This window comes from Elaeis guineensis, chromosome 2 (genome assembly GCF_000442705.2).
Source record: "Elaeis guineensis isolate ETL-2024a chromosome 2, EG11, whole genome shotgun sequence".
Taxonomy (NCBI): domain Eukaryota; kingdom Viridiplantae; phylum Streptophyta; class Magnoliopsida; order Arecales; family Arecaceae; genus Elaeis; species Elaeis guineensis.
Genome location: NC_025994.2, coordinates 128,165,117 through 128,185,777, shown reverse-complemented (window position 1 = coordinate 128,185,777; position 20,661 = coordinate 128,165,117). Strand labels below are relative to the sequence as shown.

Genomic DNA, 20,661 nt, shown 5'->3' with positions numbered 1-20,661 from the left:
TGAAAAGAGATGTAGCCAAAATTATTGTCCAATGTCAAACCTACACTATAGCTAAACAGTGTAGACAAAATACTGACTTATACATTCCATTACCTATTCCTGATTGTCCATGAAAAGATGTGAGGATGGATTTTATTGTAGGATTGCCATGTACATCCAAAAAAAAAAATAATTCTATTTGTGTAGTAGTGGATCAATTTTCAAAAATGATCCATTTTCTTCTCTGTTCTAAGGCCTCTGATGCTTCTAGAATTGCTCGACTTTACTTTAATGAAGTTGTTAGACTGCATGAATTACCTGAATCGATTGTATCTAATAGGGACGTTAGGTTTGTGAGCTATTTTTGGAAGATTTTATGGCACTTAATGGGGATGAAATTGAAATTTTTGTTAGCATATCACCCCTAGACTGATGGTCAAACTGAAGTGGTAAATAAAAGTTTAAAAAATTTGCTTCGGTGTTTAGTTGGTAAGAATATAAGAAATTGGGACTTGCTGTTATCAAGAGCCGAATTTGCATAAAATAGTTCTGTTAATAGAACTATAGGCATGAGTCCCTTCGAAGTTGTATATGGCCATTACCCTAAAAAATTGGTTGATCTCATTCCTGTACCCTTGCATATTAGAACATTTGAGATAGCAGAATCATTTGCACAACATGTTAGAAATCTGTAAAAAAAAATTATAGAGAAAATTAATGTTTGCAATCAAATTTATAGACAATTAGCAGCTTCACACTGATGAGCCCATGATTTTGCTGAAGGTGATTATCTATGATTCGGGTTAGACCAGAACGATTTTCTTCGAGAACCATCAAGAAATTGCATGCATGTGGAGTAGGCCCCTTTAGGATCTTAAAGAAAATCAGATCAAATGCATATATTGTAGATTTATCATCTGATTATGGCATTAGCTCTACTTTTAATATATCGGATCTGATTAAATATAAAGAACCAATAATGATACCTATTGATCCATTTGAGCCTAATCCATCCATTGAGAGTGAACCCCAACTCGAGTGTCCACAGTCAAAATTTTTGAAAAAATATGATCGTATTGAAAGAATTCTAGATGAGCATGAGATTTTCATGAGGAGAAAAGGATATCAAAGGTATTTGATTCATTGGGAAGGCCAATCTGAGTCTGAGGACACATGGATAATCTGAGAAGAGCTGCAAAGAATTGATACTGATCTACTCGAGCACTATCAGAGCCGAGGCAGCCTTTATTCGATGGAGTCGAATTCTCTCCAGCCCGGAAGAATTGGTATGGACACTAGTCACCGTGATTCATTGTGGCTCGAATATTGATAGAGCCTTTTTATTTTCAGTTCTGTAATCCTTTTATTTTGAGTCTTATTATTTTTATTTTGAGTCCTGTAATGAAAATATAATTGAGTCCTTAAATTAGGTTTGTATTGTAATTGAGTTCTAGTTCGAGTCAGTCATTTGAGGAGTCTCATGATCAACCACTTGGAGGCATGCCACTTAAAATCACACGCCCAGATAAGTTTTGCCTTCTCATGCATGCATTCCCTCTTCATGGAAATTTCAGATCTCCCTGGCTTCTTCACATGGAAAGCCCATTGTCCTCCTCATCACACGCCATCAGATTGACACGATCAACCTCTCGAGAATTATCACCCTTCTCAATGCCCTCCTTAAAACTCGTGATCCATCTCCATCGCTAACACCTTCCTCAACGTTATTCTATTTAGGTTGTTAGGGTCTTCTTTTAAAAGAAAAAACAATGGTCTTGTAATGGGCGATTGATTGGAGAATAAAAAAATTTCTGTTTTCTCATCTCACGTGTTCTCTTCTTCCTCCCTTTCTCCATCTATATTTCTTTCTTCTTTTTTTCCTCTCTTCCTTCTCTTCCTCCCTCCTCTCTCCTGTCTCTTCTGAAATCTCTCTCAAGGCTTGAAGATTGGAGGATGAAATCCTCAGCAATTCCCCATCCGCAGGATCCAATTTCAACACCCATAATTTTCTTTTCTCTCAAATCTCCACCTTCCTTTCTTGATTGCTAATGTGTTTCTGTTGATGTAGGCAATTCTTCGCATGCTCGGATCAAATCTTCGTGGACAATGGAAGGACCTGCAAACAACCTTGGCCTGTTCTGACGTCCGATCCCTCCCTCATTTAGAAATCTTCATCGATGTATTTATGAGATCCTTTGCTTCTGAAATACAATCTTGAGTAGATCATTATTGTAGAAAGTTAAAATCTTGCTTCTTTATTGATTGGATCTGAACATTTTAATTGTAGTCTGATGCCCTAATCTTAGATGGTTTCTCAATCATCTACAGTCTGAATCTAGATCTAGGGGCTGTTTAACATGCATGCATATCAATGGTTTTTTTCTGATTTAAGCATAATCAACTCATTAGTCTTTGGTTTGCTAGCTATCTATTAATTGTTAATAAATTTGAATACTTGCTTCCTTTAGATTTGAATCATCCCATATCACCAATTTATCCGGATGGAGCACAAAGGGGCATATTGGATATCTCTATTGTGGAGATTTTATCCATTCATAATGGTTAAAATATGGAGGTAAGTTCTGCTATATGGGCCATTGTCGATGGTTGGAAGTTGACCATCCTTTCAGTTTCAAAAAGATGTATTTGATAGTACTATAGAATTACGATCTGCTCTTGTACCATAATTTAGAATTGAGATTCTTATACAAATGCATGGCATGAATCATAGGTATGGTAAGGTTTCCAAGTGTTCTAAAAAAAAGGAAGGGAAGATGTTGAAAGTTCAACAAATGAAGCATTGACAGAGGATGTCAGTATTCACAATATTGATTTAGGAGTATTTGAGAATGCTGACAACTTCTACGATGACGATGATGATATAAAAGAAAGTTGGAATGATGATGATATAATGGAGGTATTTATGCATAGAGTTGTTAAGCAACTGTGGAAGAAAAAGTGTATTTTTTTTATTTATCTTGTTGAAAGTACAATCTTCTCAGGCATAATCTTGACATGATGTATATAAAGAAAAATATTTGTGATAATTTGATTAGTACATTGCTAAATCTTGAAGGAAAGAGTAAAGATAACTTAAAGGCATGTTTAGATTTGAAAGAGATGGGCATAAGACAGGAGCTTTATTCCAAAGAGCTTGCTAATGGTAAAGTTTATATACCTCCTGCATTATATACAATATCTATTCAAGAAAAAGATCCTTTTTTGATATTTCTAAAGAATATTAAGGTTTCTGATGGCTATGCATCAAATATTTCAAGATATGTAAATCTCAAAGATCGAAAACTTTCAAATCTTAAAAATCATGATGATCACATTTTGATGCAAGATATTTTTTCACTGGCTTTAAGGTTATCCATGCCAAAATAAGTTGTTGCTATTGTTGCTCAGTTGTCATCATTTTTCAAGTCATTATGCTCCAAAATTCTTGATCCACGAAAGCTTGACCAATTAGAGTCCAGTGTTGCACTTACACTTTGCCATATGGAGAAGATATTTTCTCCTAAATTTTTCACTATTATGGTTCATCTACTTGTTCATTTAGCTACAGAAGCAAAACTTGATGGACCAGTGTACTACAGATGGATGTATTTTGTTGAGATGTGATATTGCTAAAGTTTATAATTATAATTTAGAAACCTTTAGTATAACTAATGTCATACTCATATTGATGTTTTAATAAATTTTTAATTTTTGAAGGTATCTTGTGCATTTAAAGGATTATGTACAAAATAGAGCCTTTTTCGGAGGCTCAATTGTGGAAGGATGTATTGCTGAAGAGTGTTTGACATTTTGTTCAAGATATCTTGAAAGTGTAGCGATCATTTTTAATCGATCTCAAAGAAATTATGATAATATCGATAACTTAGAAATTTATAAGTTCTCAACTGTCTGAAGAGTTTTGGAGAAGGTTGAAAGTATGGTTCTTGATAAAAAAATCATTAGCACAAGCCCATCGTTATATGCTACTTCATACTGATATAATATCTTAGTATCGCAAGTTAGTATATTCATATTTATTTTATTATTATTATTATATATAATATTTATAATCAATGAATTAATTTTTTTTAGTGAATTTTTGATTGCTCAAAGATGAGCAAACTATAAAATTCGATCTACTCCAAGGATTGAGCAATGATGGTTGATTGAGTTATCTTTTGAGGTAGTGTTTGGATACTCAAATTTTATTCCTAGAATAGGAATATAAATTCTCAAAAAATAGCTATTCCTCCTTGTTATTCTAGTTTTCTGTTTGGTTGGAAATCTGGTATTCTAGCCCTTATTTCAGTACAATTAATACAGTGTTATTCCTATGCCTAGATGGTACTTATTAAAAACCTAGAATAAGCAATTCCATGATCCATCAAGAAATTGTTAAACCAAGGTTGCCTAAAATTAGGGAGGGTTGATCGAAATTGCTAAATTAGGATGGCCCATCATCACTTTTTCATCTGTTTAGGAGAATAAGGTGGAATAAGCCCTTATTCCATGCAAAATTTGGATATTCAAATATATTTTCATCATAAAATCATCTATTTGCAATAAAATTTTTTTGTCACAAATAATTTAAAAATAAAAAAAATCGATGAAAATGTTTCATTACAAAAAAGTCATTATTAGCGACAAAAATTTATTTTTTATCACAAAATATTATTTGTCACTTCATTTTTAACGATTAATTATTAGCGATGAAATTTTTATTGCAAATAATTTTTAGTATTTGCAACACTTTTTTTGCATCGCAAATATCCTTTTTTGTTGTAGTGTATGAAGCAAGCTAATGATTAAGTCATCCTTAATGATGCTGGACCTGTGGTATTTGTTCTCTTGATATGTATTGATTGTGATGTTATAAAGTCTTTATTATGTTTATGTTGGTGTTTACATTTTTATATAAATTTTGGACAGGCATATGTATTATTATAAAGATTATTTTCAGATTTTATGTTTTTATTTATTTTTTTAAATTTAGTAAATAGCGATGCTTTAAAGCATCGGCAATGGAAAACAAATGCTCATATGAATATGCATTGAAAAATTCTTGCTACTTAACGATGTAGAAAAGCATCGGCATTCTAAAAATATTCTGACGTAAAGCTTCGTCTCGGTAATTTTTCTAAACTTGCCAACGCATTCACGTCGCATTGGTAAAAATAGTTTCCTCTTTTCATTGAACGACGTATTTTTAATGCTTTATAATTGATAAGTAGTATATTTTTATATTTATTGAAGATATTTTTGATAATTTATAGTGTTAACATCTTCTTAAAAATCTTAATTTCATGAATTTATTGAATTTTTTTTAAAAATAAATAATTTTAAAAAATATATAAAATTAGATATATTTATAAAAAAATAGATATTAATTTAATTGAGTAATTTAAGTATCAAAATAAATAAAAATTTTTGAAAAATTTAATACATATTTTTTTCAATTTTTCAGATGAAAATCGGAGCAAAAACGGAGCTAAAATATCCTAAAAAATAAAGAAAATAGCCATCAATGTACGGTGGACCGGTCGGTCGGTCCACAGGTGCGGCTCACAGCGAGAGAAGGATTCTGGGAGCGATCCAACTGGTGAAATTCATCCCGACCTAGATCCGATGGTCAGCATCCATTGTTGGTTTATAAAGAGAGATTTTTGTACGATCTGACGGCCCAGAAGTGATCCATCATGCGATCGGACGGCTGAGCATGCTTCCGACTGTGTTAAGAATTTAAATTATATGATTCGATGGTCAGAACTTCATCAAAACCCAGATCCAACAGCTGACATTCGATCTACTTTGATAAGGATTAAAACTATGGATTTTGATCAGATTTGGGTGGTCCGAAGCTGATCCAATGGCCAGGAATATTCTTAGGGAGATTAATATGATTTCTAAGAGTTTTAGGACTCCTTTTTCTATCAAGAAATTATGAAAAATTCATCTATAAATAGGAGGTTAGGAAATAAGCTTTGGGAGCAAAAAAATTAAGTAGAAAGTATAAAAAAAATAGAGAAAAAATTAAATAGCTTTAAGGACCCAAGAAAAAGAAGAAGAGAAGTCGGTTCGTTTTACGGAGTACGACAGAAGATGGAGAGGTCATCAACCATCTTCGCGATGAGGCTTGACTGATCAACTTCAGATCTTTATTATAATTTTATTTTTATTTTATTTTATTATTCTTTTTAAATTTTTTGTACTTGAATTTTAATTTCAATCAAATACAAAATTTATTTTCTTGCACTTTAAATTCTTATCTTTTATTTTTCGTAAGTAGATGCTAGGATCTAGTTGGTAGATCTTAGTATCGATTTATTTTATATTTTTTTAAAATTTTTATTATTTATTTTTATTACAAGTAGATGCTAGGATCTAGTTAGTAGATCTTAGTACCCGATTTATTTTTCGCACTTTCAATTTTTATTTTCCGACATAGATTACTTTCTCCAAATTTTTTTTTATAAAATCAAAGATTTTAAATTAAAATCCTACCTTCTCTATGAATTCGACCCGACTCTCTACTTTATATGTATTTTTAATTTTTATTGAAGTCAAAATTTGATTGATAATCACGGTGTCCTAATGACAGCATGGCAATCACATCAATTTTTGGCACCGTTGCCGGGGAAGGCACCAATTTTAATGTTTGATTTCTTTAGTTTTTTTGTGACTATTGCTTACTAATTTTTTATCTTTTTGCAGAAAAAAAATTTAAAAATTCAAAAAAAAAGGGAGATAGAAAGCTTCCAAATTGGTGAGATCAATCCTAACCCTAGTCTTAACTATTTTTTTAGTATTAATTACTATTTTTTTTAATAACCTAAAATTCACCCACATAAACCCAATAAAAATTGCATAACAAGAGTAGAAACTTAATTTTTAGAAGCATTCATTGTTGTAGATTTATTTTTGATGATTGCTGGAGACAAGGTAAGCTTTCAAGTTTTATTAGTTTCATGTATCTAATTTAGTTGCATAGAATCCCTTGTTTGAAATTGGTTGTGCATATTCATCTTAAATCAATTTAAGGGCAACACCCATAACAAGATAAGGTAGGGATTTCATCACCCTCCCTTGGCCCAAAAATAACCAACCAGCATCCCACATTAACCCTAGCCTGACTAAAATAAAGTAGACATTGGTCCCTAGTATCAGTTCTGAGTATTGTGGTCAAGTCAAGTGCAAAGTAAGTCCGGACTCACTCCTGAAACTGGTGTCTAAGGTAAGAGGTTATAAAGGCTCAGCCTAAGTGGATTTATGGTTATTTAATTAGTTCCGTTAGCTTACCTGACCAATTCAATTGGTGTTTAAGGCAAGCAACGGGGGGACCCCCATGATCCCACCTCTTATCTGGCTAGTTGAAGGAAGTGAGAACAAACCCAATTTGTATCTAGACTAAGCCACTCTACATTGAACTGTTAGGTCTAAGAAACCCATAGGTGTCTAGATTTAATTGTTTGCTAACTTGATTATAATTAATACTAAACCACAACTAATTCTTCCCACCTTACGTATCTAGGTCTAGGGCTCTTTCTTTCTTCTCTCTCCTTTTTCTCTTAAAAAAAAGATGAAACAAAAACAAAACTTGAATCATACATTAGGGTTTGCACTGGTATATGCAAGGTAGAAGATCTCTCTATCCTGACCTAGTTAAATCCAATCCTGAGATTGAACGGTTGATTCATATTAAATCTGAAAATTAGATGGCTGGAGATCCTAAAGAACCACCTAGGCAGATGAAGGAATATTTTATTCCTTCCACCTATAACCCATCGACTTGTTTCTACTTACCTGATATCCCTGCAAGCCACTATGAGATCAAGTCGATCACAATCCAGATGCTTCCGTCTTTCTATGAGAATACTAATGAAGATCCTTACAAGCATCTGTATGAGTTCTTAGAAATTTATTCCATGATAAAAATTTTAAATTTTACTGATGATGCACTTAGATTGACCTTATTCCCCTTCTCACTTAAAGACAAAGCCAAGTACTGGCTTGGCACAATAGGGAGATCAATCCAAACTTGGGCTAAAATGCAGCACGAGTTTCTTAAGAAATTCTATCCCATAGGTCGAACCAACACCATGAGGCGAGCGATCACTGGATTTGCTCAGCTTCCAGGAGAACAAATTCATGAATCATGGGAGAGACTTAAGGAACTTCTTAGAAAATGCCCATACCATGATCTATCTAAGTGGCAAATTGTTCAAACTTTTTATGAGGGTTTAGGTGATCAATACAGATAGATGGTAGATGCATCTTGTGGGGGTGCATTCATGAGTAAAAGTGAGGATGAAGCACACTTTATTTGAAACTTTGAGTAAAAATTCAATCAATCATACTTCATTATCCTCCTATGAAAGATCAATCTCTCACCAAAAGCGGGCATGAATTTTTGAGATCAAGCAAACAGACTCTAGTCCTAAGGCCGATTTGAACTTAATAGCCCAAAAATTAGATAAAGTTGATCTTTTTGTCTAAAATTTGATCAGTTCCTAACATTAGGTCAACAATCTTCTGCATAATATACACCACCATCTAATTATCAGGAGATTTATTCTATCTATGCTAGCCCGGCCCATCATGTGAGCGAATGTTCCATGGCTGCACAGTTTCCACCTTTCATTCAAGAACAAGTTCAAGCTGCCCAAGATTAGTCCAAACCTGTCAATGATCCATTCTCTAACACATATAATTCAGGCTAGAGGAACCATCCTAATTTTTTTTGGAGACCCCAACAGACTCAGGCTCAGACCTAAATTCTTTCTTTGCAAAACTTTCAAAGTAGGCCTCCATACCAGAATTATGCCTACAACAGAGGTCAGCCCAGTCAATCTATCCAGCCACCATATCAAAATCAGCCACCATACCTACCTCCTCAACAGACTAATCTAGCTGATGATAGATTAAACTAACTACAATAATTGATCATGATCCAACAATAATCTATCACTAGGCTAGAAGCACAAATAGAATAATTAGCTGAGTCTACCATGAGGAGAGAACCAGGTCAACTCCCAAGCCAATCAGTACCAAATCCTAGGAATAACTCATCCACTCATCAACCACCTGGACCTAGTCATCAATCCAATGTCCCATCTAAGAATCCTCAATTTAAAAATGCCAAAGCAATTACTGAACTTAGAAGTGGTAGGATTCTTAAGGATCCATACCAGGATCAGGTGAGAGAAGCTAGTACTGATGCTAGCCCAAATAAAAATTTGGAAGAAGAGATTAGAACTGAGACTAACCCGATAGAAGAACTAGAGCTAGAAATTGCTACTGATCTAAATAGAAAAGACAAAGAAAAAAGGAAAGCAGATGAGTTATCCAAGACATATAGACCAAAAGTCCCATTTTCTTCAGCCTTAGAAGCTGGTTCTTCCCGTAAAAAGCAAAGAGCAAGCAACAAGGAACTGATGGAGTTGTTTAAACAAGTTCATATTAATCTACCCCTCCTCGATGCAATTCAACGTGTCCCAGCCTATGCTAAATTTCTTAAGGAACTTTGCACCCAAAAGCGTAAGCCACGAACATAAAGAGAATCATGTTATCTAAGGATGTTAGTACAATCTTGTTAAATCTATTACCTCCGAAAATGAAAGATCCTAGTGCTCCTTTGATTTCATATGTTATAGGAGGCATCACCTTTGACCAAGCCTTATTAGCTAGTGTCAACCTACTTCCAACCTCGGTCTATGAAAAATTTGGGATAGGAGAACTGAAACCCACGTTGGTTATTTTATAACTAGCCAATAGATCTATCAAGACTCCACGTGGTCTGATTGAGGATGTTATAGTTAAAGTCAATACATGCTATTTTTCAGTAGATTTCTTCATACTTGATATGAAACCATCCCAAGAGCTGAATCAAAATCCCATAATTTTAGGTCGCTCATTCCTAGCCACTGCCAATGCCAATATTAATTGTAAAACATGAGCTATGGATATTTCTTTTGGGGATCAAAAAGTGAGAATCAATGTTTTTAATGCCTCGAAGTATGCTCAAAAGGAGGAAAGTTGTTCATTAATTGATCTGATAGATGAGATAGTTGAAACTGATTTCTCCTTAGATTTGAAAGAAGATGTTATTCAGGATGAATTCAATGACAATATCCAAGATCAGGAGGTGAATGCCTTGCTTGATTCACCTCATTTAGCACAATCACTATCTTGGTCAATGAAAATTGAGCCTTTACCTAAGTTAAAATCTGAACCACTACGTCCTTCAATCCAGGCCCCACCATAACTTGAACTGAAACTTTTGTCTGAATCACTCAAGTATGTATTTTTAGGACCTAAAAAAACTCTACCAATAATCATTGCCTCTGATCTGACCCACGAACAGGAAGACCAATTGTTAAATGTATTAAAAGCACATAAAGAGGCCATAGGTTGGACCGTTGCTGATTTAAAAAGTATTAGTCTATCAATATGCATGCACCATATTTACACAGAGGATAATGCCAAACCCATCTGAGAAATGCAAAGATGGCTCAATCCGAATATGCAAGATGTAGTCAAGAAGGAGGTAATTAAATGGTTAGATGCTGGTATCATTTATCCTATGTCTGACAGCCACTGGGTGAGTCCCACTTAAGTCGTTCCAAAGAAATATGGACTCACGGTTGTTTGTATTGACCATGGAGAACTTGTACCAATGCGACTTTCTACTGGGTGATGTGTCTGCATAGATTATAGAAAACTTAATGCAGCCACCCGTAAGGATCATTTTTTCTTACCCTTTATTGATCAAATCTTAGAGAGATTAGCTGGTCAACAATATTTTTGCTTTTTAGATGGATACTCAGGATACAATTAGGTAGCAATCTATCCAGGAGATCAGAAAAAGACCACCTTCACATGTCCCTATGGAACCTTTGCTTTCCGTAGAATGCCTTTTGGATTATGTAATACACCCGTAACTTTTCAAAGGTGTATGATGTCAATATTTTTAGACATGGTAGGAGATTTTCTAGAGATATTCATGAATGATTTTTCAGTCTTTGGGGAATCTTTCGAAAGTTGCCTCAACAATTTGGAGAAAATGTTAAAACGATGCATTGAGGCCAATTTAGTTTTAAGTTGGGAGAAGAGCCATTTCATGGTTAAAGAGGGAATCGTATTAGGGCATATTGTTTCCAAGAGAGGGATTGAGGTTGATAGAGCAAAGGTTGAACTAATTTCTAAACTTCCTCCATCCACTTCTGTCAAACAAATTCGATCTTTCCTTGGTCATGTAGGATTTTACCGTCGTTTCATCAAAGACTTTTCTAAAACATCCCGCCCTCTATGTAATTTGCTTGCTAAGGATGTCTCTTTTAACTTTAATGAAGAATGTCTTAAAGCTTATGAATTTCTGAAAGAAGCTGTGACCAAAGCTCCAATCATCCAACCACCAGACTAGTCACTACCTTTTGAGATCATGTGCGATGCTTCTGATTTTGCCATAGGAGCTATCTTAGGCCAAAGGCTAAACAAATATCCTATAGTGATTTATTATGCTAGTAGAACTCTGAATGAAGTTAAGATGAATTATACCACAATCGAGAAAGAGTTACTAGCTGTAGTATTTGCCTTTGAGAAGTTTCGATCATACTTGTTAGGATCAAAAATCATGATTTATTCAGATCACACGGCTTTGAGATATCTGCTCTCAAAAAAAGATGCCAAACCATGATTGATTAGATGGATTTTACTACTACAAGAGTTTGATATTGATATTCGAGATAAGAAGGGATCTAAAAATATTGTAGCAGACCATCTATCAAAGATCTAAAAATGAAAAGGATCGATTCTTTGCTCAAATCAAGTATTATCTTTGGAAAGATCCTGAACTTTTTCGAATTTGTGCTGATCAGATCATTCATAGATGTGTTCCTGAGACTGAACAATTGAGTATCTTGAAATTTTGTCATACTCTTGCTTGTGGAGGGTATTTTTCTGGTTGAAAAACTGCGGCCAAAGTATTACAAAGTAGATTTTACTGGCCCACATTGTTTAAGGATGCTTATAATTTTAGCCAGAAATGTCTCAAATGTCAAGCATTAGAAAATATTTCAAAAAAAAATATGATGCCTTTGAATCCCATCTTGGTAGTTAAAATTTTTGATACTTGGAGAATTGATTTTATGGGACCTTTTCCACCCTCCAATGGTTTTGAATATATTTTGGTGGCCGTCAACTATGTTTTTAAATGGATTGAGGCAATAGCAACATGAACCAATGATCATAAAATAGTCATAAAATTTATCCAAAAGAATATCTTTTTTAGGTTCGGATTTTCATGTGCTATCATTAGCGATGGAGGTACCCACTTCACAAATCATCATTTTCGAACTTTGCTACAAAAGTATGGAATCATATATAAGATAGCTACACCATACCACCCACAAACAAGTGGCCAAGTTGAAGTATCTAATAGGGAGATTAAGAACATCCTACAAAAGACTATTAGGCTTGATCGTAGAGATTGGTCAGATCGATTAGATGATGCATTATGGGCTTATAGGATAGCTTATAAAAATCTTATTGGTATGTCTCTCTATAGATTGATTTATGAAAAAGCATGTCATCTTCCGGTAGAACTTGAACACAAAGCATATTGGGCAATTAAGTAATTAAATTTTGATTTAAAACAAGCTGGTTTTAAACGGATATTGCAATTGAGTGAATTGGATGAATTGAGACAAGAAGCTTATGACAAACATATTTCGAGAAAAATCTTTGAGCCAAATCAACCAGTCTGATTATTTAATTCAAGGCTAAAATTGTTTCTAGAAAAATTAAGATCTAGTTGGGATGGACCTTATATTGTAAATCAAGTATTCCCACATGGTGCAATCAAACTTTATGATCCTAAATCTGAAAATTTTTTTAAGGTAAATGGTTAAAGATTAAAACCATACATAGAAGGGATATCATTAAATCAAAATATTGATCAAATAGCATTAACAGACCCACACTAAACTGAACAACATGGTCTGGCTGAAGACGGTAAACTTAGCACCTTCTGGGAGGCAACTCAGTTTTCAAGTTTTCAATTTTTGCTTTTGCCTTTGCTTTCTTTTGCATTTTATTTAGGATAATCGAGTTTTATTTTGTGTCTTTTGTAGGGATCTGAAAATAATCTTGGCTAAGTTGGAGGGAGAATCAGTTTTGAAAAGACTTATGGATCAGGTGATATCTCTCCTTTTCTTTCTCTTTACATGCACTCTTCATTTTTTCTACTCCATTGAGGACAATGTCGATTAATTTAAGGGAAAAGAATAAAAAAATTTTAAGTCCTCAAGTAAGTTAGTATTTAGTATTTAAGCATCTGATTATACTTAAGAATCAAGTTAAACCAAGTATTTTTTTAAAAAAAATTGATGTACAGATCAGAGAGTTTGTGAGATATTGAGGGATCAAGTATTAAGAAAACTCAATAAAGAGTTAAGTTTAGAACTTAAATAATTTTTTTTGAGTATTTCTAAATCTTTTTACCAGCATCAAAGAAGAGTTTACTTTTTATGGACTTGTGTAAAGTAACTATACATTTCTTCATATATTTAAAAAAAATAAAAAAATAAAATTTTTTTTTAAGTACTTCATGTTGAGTAACCGGGCCTCTTTGCCTAAGCAAGCATTGAGTTTCGCATCAAAAGGTATAAAGGACAAAGAAGCTTTATTGTAAAGCTAGTTTTAACTCGTAGCTTGTTTGATTCGAGCAAGTATGTTCGAGGGGTATTTTATACCTGGTGCCCTAAAGCCATCTGGTTTGGGAGACATTGACTGAAAACTCGCTACATGGATCAAACAAAAAGCTTAAGGGATTAAGACACTCAATAGCAGTACAACATTAAAAAAAAAAATCAATCAATAAATGAAGGACGGAAGTAACAATATACTTATCTATGTGAAGGTGAATGATTTGAAGATAAAGGTAGCGATAATTTGAAAAAGTTTAGAAAAGATTTAGTGTTCTTAGTTTAACTCTCATATTGACTAGTATTAATACCTCAATGACATACCTCATTTACACTCTAGTGAACATTAGTGATCCTTTTGAAAATTATTTGATGAAATTTGAGATTTTAAGTTAAACAATACTTGATTTTAAATTCTTTCTTTACTCGAGGATGCAAACTTCAAGTTGGGGAGTGTGATAAGTGATATATTTTTACATTTATTGAAGGTATTTTTGATAATTTAAGGTGCTAACATCTTCTTAAAAATCTTAATTTTATGAATTTATTGAATTTTCTTAAAAAATAAGTGATTTAAAAAAAATATGAAATTAGATATATTTATAAAAAAAGATGTTAATTTAATTGAGTAATTTAAGCATCAAAATGAAGAAAAATTTTTGAAGAATTTAATACATATTTTTTTCAATTTTTCAAGTGAAAATCAGAGCGAAAACAAAGCTAAAATATCCTAAAAAATAAAGAAAATAGTCTTTGGTGTACGGTGGACCGGTGGGTCGGTCCACAGAGCCAGGGCGCGGTCCACAGAAAACTTCACGCGGTCCACAGGTGCGGCTCACAGCGAGAGAAGGATTCTGGATGCGATCCAATGGCTGAAATTCATTCCGACCCAGATTCGACGATCAGCATCCATTGTCGGTTTATAAAGAGAGATTTTTGTGCGATCCGACGGCCCAGAAGTGATCCATCATGTGATCGGACAGCTAAGGATGCTCCCGACTATGTTAAGGATTGACGGCCAGAACTTTATCAGAACCCAAATCCAACAGCTGACATTCGATTCGACTTTGATATGGATTAAAACTATGGATTTTGATCAGATCTGGGTGGTCTGAAGCTGATCCGACAGTCAGAAATATTCCTAGGGGATTAATATGATTTCTAAGGGTTTTAGGACTCCTTTTCCTATCAAAAAATTATGAAAAATTCATCTATAAATAGGGAGTCTGAAAATAAGCTTTGAGAGCAGAAAAATTTAGTAGAAAGTATAGAAAAAAATAAAGAAAAAATTAAATAGCTTTAGGGACTCAAAGAAAAGAAGGAGAGAAGCCGGTTCGCTCTACGGAGTACGACGGAAGACGGAGAGGTTATCAACCATCTTTCTGACGAGGCTTGGCTGATCAACTTCAGATCCTTATTATAGTTTTATTTTTATTTTATTTTATTATTTTTTTAAAATTTTTTGTACTTGAATTTCAATTTCAATCAAATACAAAATTTATTTTCTTGCACTTTAAATTTCTGTCTTTTATTTTTCGCAAGTAGATGTTAGGATCTAGTTAGTAAATCTTAGTACCAACTTATTTTATATTTTTTTTAAATTCTTGTTATTTATTTTTATTACAAGTAGATGCTAGGATCTAGTTAGTAGATCTTAGTATCTGATTTATTTTTCGCACTTTCAATTTTTATTTTTCGATATAGATTACTTTCTCCAAAATTTTATTTTCTTTTTGCAAAATCAAAAATTTTAAATCAAAATCCTGCCTTCTTTATGGATTCGACCCGACTCACTACTTTCTATGTATTTTTAATTTTTATTGAAGTCAGAATTTAATTGATAATCACGGTGTCCTAACGACAGCATCGCGATTACATCAATAATACATCGAAAATATTTTTTACGATGCTTATAAGCATAAAAAATTTAGGAATTTGCATCAGCAATATTCAATTATGCTGTAGTGAATTAAATAAGATACAATATGCATGTTTGTAGTATATATAATGAATTATTTGAGTACACTATAATCGTTACCTCCAGGGTGGAATTGACTTCCTATTGAAGAGTTAGATAAGCCCTTGAGAATCAAGAATGCGAGGTCCTCTTCATGTTCATCGCAGTCCATAGGGGTGGAATCAGAAATTTTTTATTGGAGGGCTGACAAAAATACACACTTCTAAAGACAAATTATCTACCAAAAAAATATAATATTTATATTGATGAAAATTATTCCTCAATTTTTCTTTCTCGAGAAATTATATGTAATCATTGGAGTTGCACTTTTGTACATTGCCCAATCTGTCTTCCCCAAGAATGATTATGTAAACTAAGTCATAGACTTGTTTATTCATGTAAGCAAATAAAGGCTTGTAGTTTTATAGATTATGAATTGCGCCTTTTTCTGGATGAATATTGTTGCTGTTGCTGTAAGGGCCAGCCCTGAAATTGGTTTTCCCGAGCTTGGCTGAGATCATCCTTGCACCGAGAAGATATTGAAGAAACAATTCGAACCTACAAAACAAGTTCCATTGCTGGAGTTGTTGCCAGCAAGACCCTCCACCATTCAAGTTAGCCGAGGAATAGAGAACAGTAGAAGAGAGAGGGATGGATTTGTGCTTGAGAGCTTATCTAAGATCCCCGTTGGCCCCTATTTATAGGTAGAGACGGCTGATCATTCCCGTTGAGGGTGGAGTCGTAATCACGAAAATCCTGCTTCTCTTTTCCTTACCTGACTGAGGTAAGTTGTCATCAGATGATTTTAAGCACCTTACTAGCATTGTTCTGATACGATATGACAATTTGGCAAATAACCACCGCTAAGAATTGGTCAAGCACGATCCATGATCCTACCTCGTCCTTTGTCGAGGTGACCAAATCGGTAAAATCCAAGGTAACATCCACCTTTGGCACACCCAAGGTCAGACGGATACCCCCATAACATATATTTTTCTTTTTACTTCAATGATTGAAAGGTAACATCCTCTTTTCTTCTTAAAATTTTGCGGTTGGCACCTAGCTTAGATAGCTAGAAACATATATTATGGATGTTGGGTATAAAATCCCCCCAACCGAAATTTGTGATAGGAGTGACCCTCCGGAGATTCTACCGACTTCCGACCTTCGACTACATCTCTCCAAACCTCTCTGACGGCCGAGCCTCTGCAACACTCCCAAGTTTTATCGACGGATAAGCTCCCCACCCGCGTCGACCGGATTCTTTGCGACGGACGGACTCCACCCAAATTTCCACGATGATCGACCACCTTCTAGACTTCGTCCGGACTCCTACGGAAGCCGGACTTCGTCCCCGACTCCGGCTGCAGGAAGATTTCATCCGGACTCCTACGGGAGCCGGACTTTGCCCTCGACTTCAATTGCAGGTAGACTTCGTCCGGACTCCTACGGGAGCCGAACTTCGCCCCCGACTCCGGCTGCAGAAAGACTTCATCCGGACTCCTACGGGAGCCGGACTTCACCCCCGATTTCAATTGCAGGTAGACTTTATCCGGACTCCTACGGGAGCCGGACTTCCCCCCCGACTTCAATTGCAGGTAGACCTCGTTCGGACTCCTACGGGAGCCAAACTTCGCCCCTGACTTCAATTGCGGTAGACTTCATCCGTACTCCTACGGGAGCCGGACTTCATCCCCGACTCCGACTTTAATTGCAGGTAGACTTCGTCCGGACTTCTACGGGAGCCGGACTTCGCCCCCGACTCCGGCTGCAGGAAGACTTCATCCGGACTCCTACGGGAGCCGGACTTCGGCCCCGACTTCAATTGCAGGTAGACCTCGTCCGGACTCCTACGGGAGCCGGACTTCACCCCCGACTTCGATTGCAGGTAGACTTCGTCCGGACTCCTACGGGAGCCGGACTTCATCCCCGACTCCGACTTTAATTGCAGGTAGACTTCGTCCGGACTCCTACGGGAGCCGGACTTCGCCCCCGACTTCAATTGCAGGTAGACATCATCCGGACTCCTACGGGAGCCGGACTTCGCCCCTGACTTCAATTGCGGGTAGACCTCGCCCGGACTCCTACGGGAGCCGGACTTCGCCCCCGACTTTAATTGCAGGTAGACTTCGTCCGGACTTCGTCTCCGACTTCAATTGCAGGTAGACTTCGTCCGGACTCCTACGGGAGTCGGACTTCGCCCCCGACTTCAATTGCAAGTAGACTTCGTCCGGACTCCTATGGGAGCCGGACTTCGTCTCCGACTCCGACTTTAATTGCAGGTAGACTTCGTTCGGACTCCTACGGGAGCCGGATTTCACCCCCGACTTCAATTGCAGGTAGACTTCATCCGGACTCCTATGGGAGTCGGACTTCCCCCCCGACTTCAATTGCGGGTAGACTTCATCCAGACTCCTACGGGAGTCGGACTTCACCCTCGACTTCAATTGCAGGTAGACTTCATCCGGACTCCTACGGGAGCCGGACTTCGTCCCCGACTTCAATTGCAGGTAGACTTCGTTCGGACTCCTATGGGAGCCGGACTTCGTCCCCGACTCTGACTGCAGGAAGACTTCATCCGGACTCCTACGGGAGTCAGACTTCATCCCCGACTCCGGCTGCAGGAAGACTTCATCCGGACTCCTACGGGAGCCGGACTCCGAGCTCCTACTGCAAGCGACCCACTCCGAGTTTTTACTGCAAACGATCTACTTCAAATTTCTACCACGAGCGGTCCGTGCCGGATTCCCACCGTAAGCCTTCACCCGAGCTTCCATTATGGACGAATTCCTTTCAGATTTCTGTTACAGACAGGCCTTGGCCGAGACTCCTCGACAAATGATCCCTGTCCGAGCTTCTACGGAGATCGAACTTCGATCGAACTTTTATAAGCGGGCAAATACCGCGCTCATGGAATCCAATAGCTGGACCCTTCCGACGGACGAACCTCTCCAGCACCATCCTACATCCACCGTCGGTCGGCCCTCTGCCAAAGTCTGCGTGAAACCGGGCTACGCCTGCGTGAAGCCTCTGACCGAGCTCCTAGGCAAGTGGTCCTCGCCTGCCGCCTTAACGCCCAAGGCACCCAACAGGATTTGCAGCATCCGAGCTCCTCTCAGACGGGTAGCTAGCCACCTCTCTCCGCCAGGCACCCCAACCGAGCTTCGGCCGATAGGCCTGGACCCCCTAGCAGACCGCAGTAACGGCCATGACTCTGCTCCACTTCCTGTGATGGATTTCGTGCGGCTCCATCACTCCCCGACAGACCACAATAATGGCCATGATTCTGCTCCACTTCCTGCGACGAATACCGCACGGTTCCTCCACCCTCTGGCAAGTCGCGATAACGGATGCCGCTCCACTCCCTGCAACAGACTCCACGTGGCATGTCCCGATGATGGCCACGATTCCACTCCATTACTCTTCATAACAAACTCCTCCTGACCCCGAGCAGCCCACTGCCAGACGGTTACAAACATCGCTATCAGTCTGTTGCCCCCTCCGCCTATAAAAGGGGGATCCCAGATACGTTATTCTCTAAGCTCTAATTTTTATCCCAAAAACTCTGCTAAAATTTTTGTTTGAGTACTCCATTCTTGTTGAGGCAGAGAACTGACTTGAGCGTCGGAGGGTCTTGCCGGAGCAACCCCAACTCCGGTTTAGACTTCTTTTGCAGGTCTCGACGGCGACCGTGACTCCCTCGACTCCAGCTTCTCCGACGCAAGTGGATTTTTGCACCAACAGGATTGGCGCTAGAGGAAGGGGTGTGTTTTTGCAGTACCCTTATTCTTAAAGGAGCGCTCAACGGGATCGCCTCTGGTCATCTTTTCCGACTTCCTTCTTTTCCCCCTCTCAATCCCTGGCGCCTCCTCGAAGCGGACCCCCGAAGTGGGAGCCTCAACGGGGGGACTCCTTGAAGAGGCCCGGAGAGCCAGAGGTTCGACATCTGAAGGAACGTCGACCGCGAGGGCTGCCTGGGCAGGCGTGGCCGAGCTCGTCTCCTCCGTTCTGACCTTCTTTATCGATCCGGAGGCCACGGTGCCTTTCCTTTTGTGAGCCTTGAGGTCCCTGGCGAGCATCCATGCTGCTTCGACGTCCATTCTTAGAAAAAAAAAGAAGAGAGAGAAAAAGAGATCAGTAAAAAAAAAAGGAAGAAAAAAGAGAGAGAGAGAAGAAGAGCGGGATAAAAGAAAAGGAAGAAAAATGTGGGATACTCGCAGGGTCCAGGGGGCTCAAGCCGATGTTGAACAAAAACTGCTCCCTCAGAAGGTTGGGAAGGGAAGGAGTTGAGTAACTAAGAAGTTTTTGGACAGCCTGAAGGTCATCCTCCCCCAAGCTAGGAGCTCTGCGGACAGAGTCCCTTAGGGAGCCCCAAGGGGGCAATCCCAACCTCAAGGGTGGGCATTGGACGAAGAGGTACTTCCCCTTCCAGTTGTGGATTGAAGAGGGAGCACCTTTCAGCAACCCCTTCTTGCCAAACTGGGGGGAGAAATACCACCAGTCCTTCACCGAGGGGTGGCACTTGAAGGTGTAAAAATATCTAAACAAAGAAAGAGATGGCTGAACTTCAACTACATGGCAAAGGGAGAGGAATCCTATAAAAAATCTAAAGGAATTCGGTGCAACCGAAGCTAAAGAAATGTCTAAAAAATGGAAGAGGGCGACAATGAAGGGCGGAAGCGGAAGCCAGAGTCTGGCTCGGAAGGCCTCCTGATACAGGCAGAAACGGTCAGGTGGGGGGGTGCTAGCCCGGTCGGCGGGACCAGGAAGCTCCAGATCGTACTCCGGAGGAACTCCATACTGAACCCTTATCAGTAAAAGTTCATCCGGAGTCAGGGAACAGAGAATGGCACCCGACGTAAAAATCGGGCGAGGCCCAGCCCTAGGTGTGGGTTCGTCTACAGTGTGGGGGTCTTGGGGGGTTGAGGCGGACGAACTCCTTGAACCACTAGAGGCGGAGGTGCTGGAGGACATTTCAAACAAAGACCCTAAAGATCCTGGAGAAATCAAGCGGGACAAGAGGCG

At 37.9% G+C, this 20,661-nt stretch overlaps 1 non-coding gene and 1 pseudogene across 1 annotated transcript; one reads left to right on the top strand and one right to left on the bottom strand.

Annotated features, from left to right (window-relative positions):
• The first annotated feature begins 2,997 nt into the window (after nucleotides 1-2,997).
• On the top strand, nucleotides 2,998-3,989 carry LOC140855521 (uncharacterized; annotated as a pseudogene).
• Nucleotides 3,990-8,072: 4,083 nt separating this feature from the next.
• LOC140855967 (small nucleolar RNA R71) lies at nucleotides 8,073-8,179 on the bottom strand. Its single transcript, XR_012139409.1, has one exon. It is a non-coding gene; the product is annotated as a small nucleolar RNA R71 (small nucleolar RNA).
• Nucleotides 8,180-20,661: the final 12,482 nt, after the last annotated feature.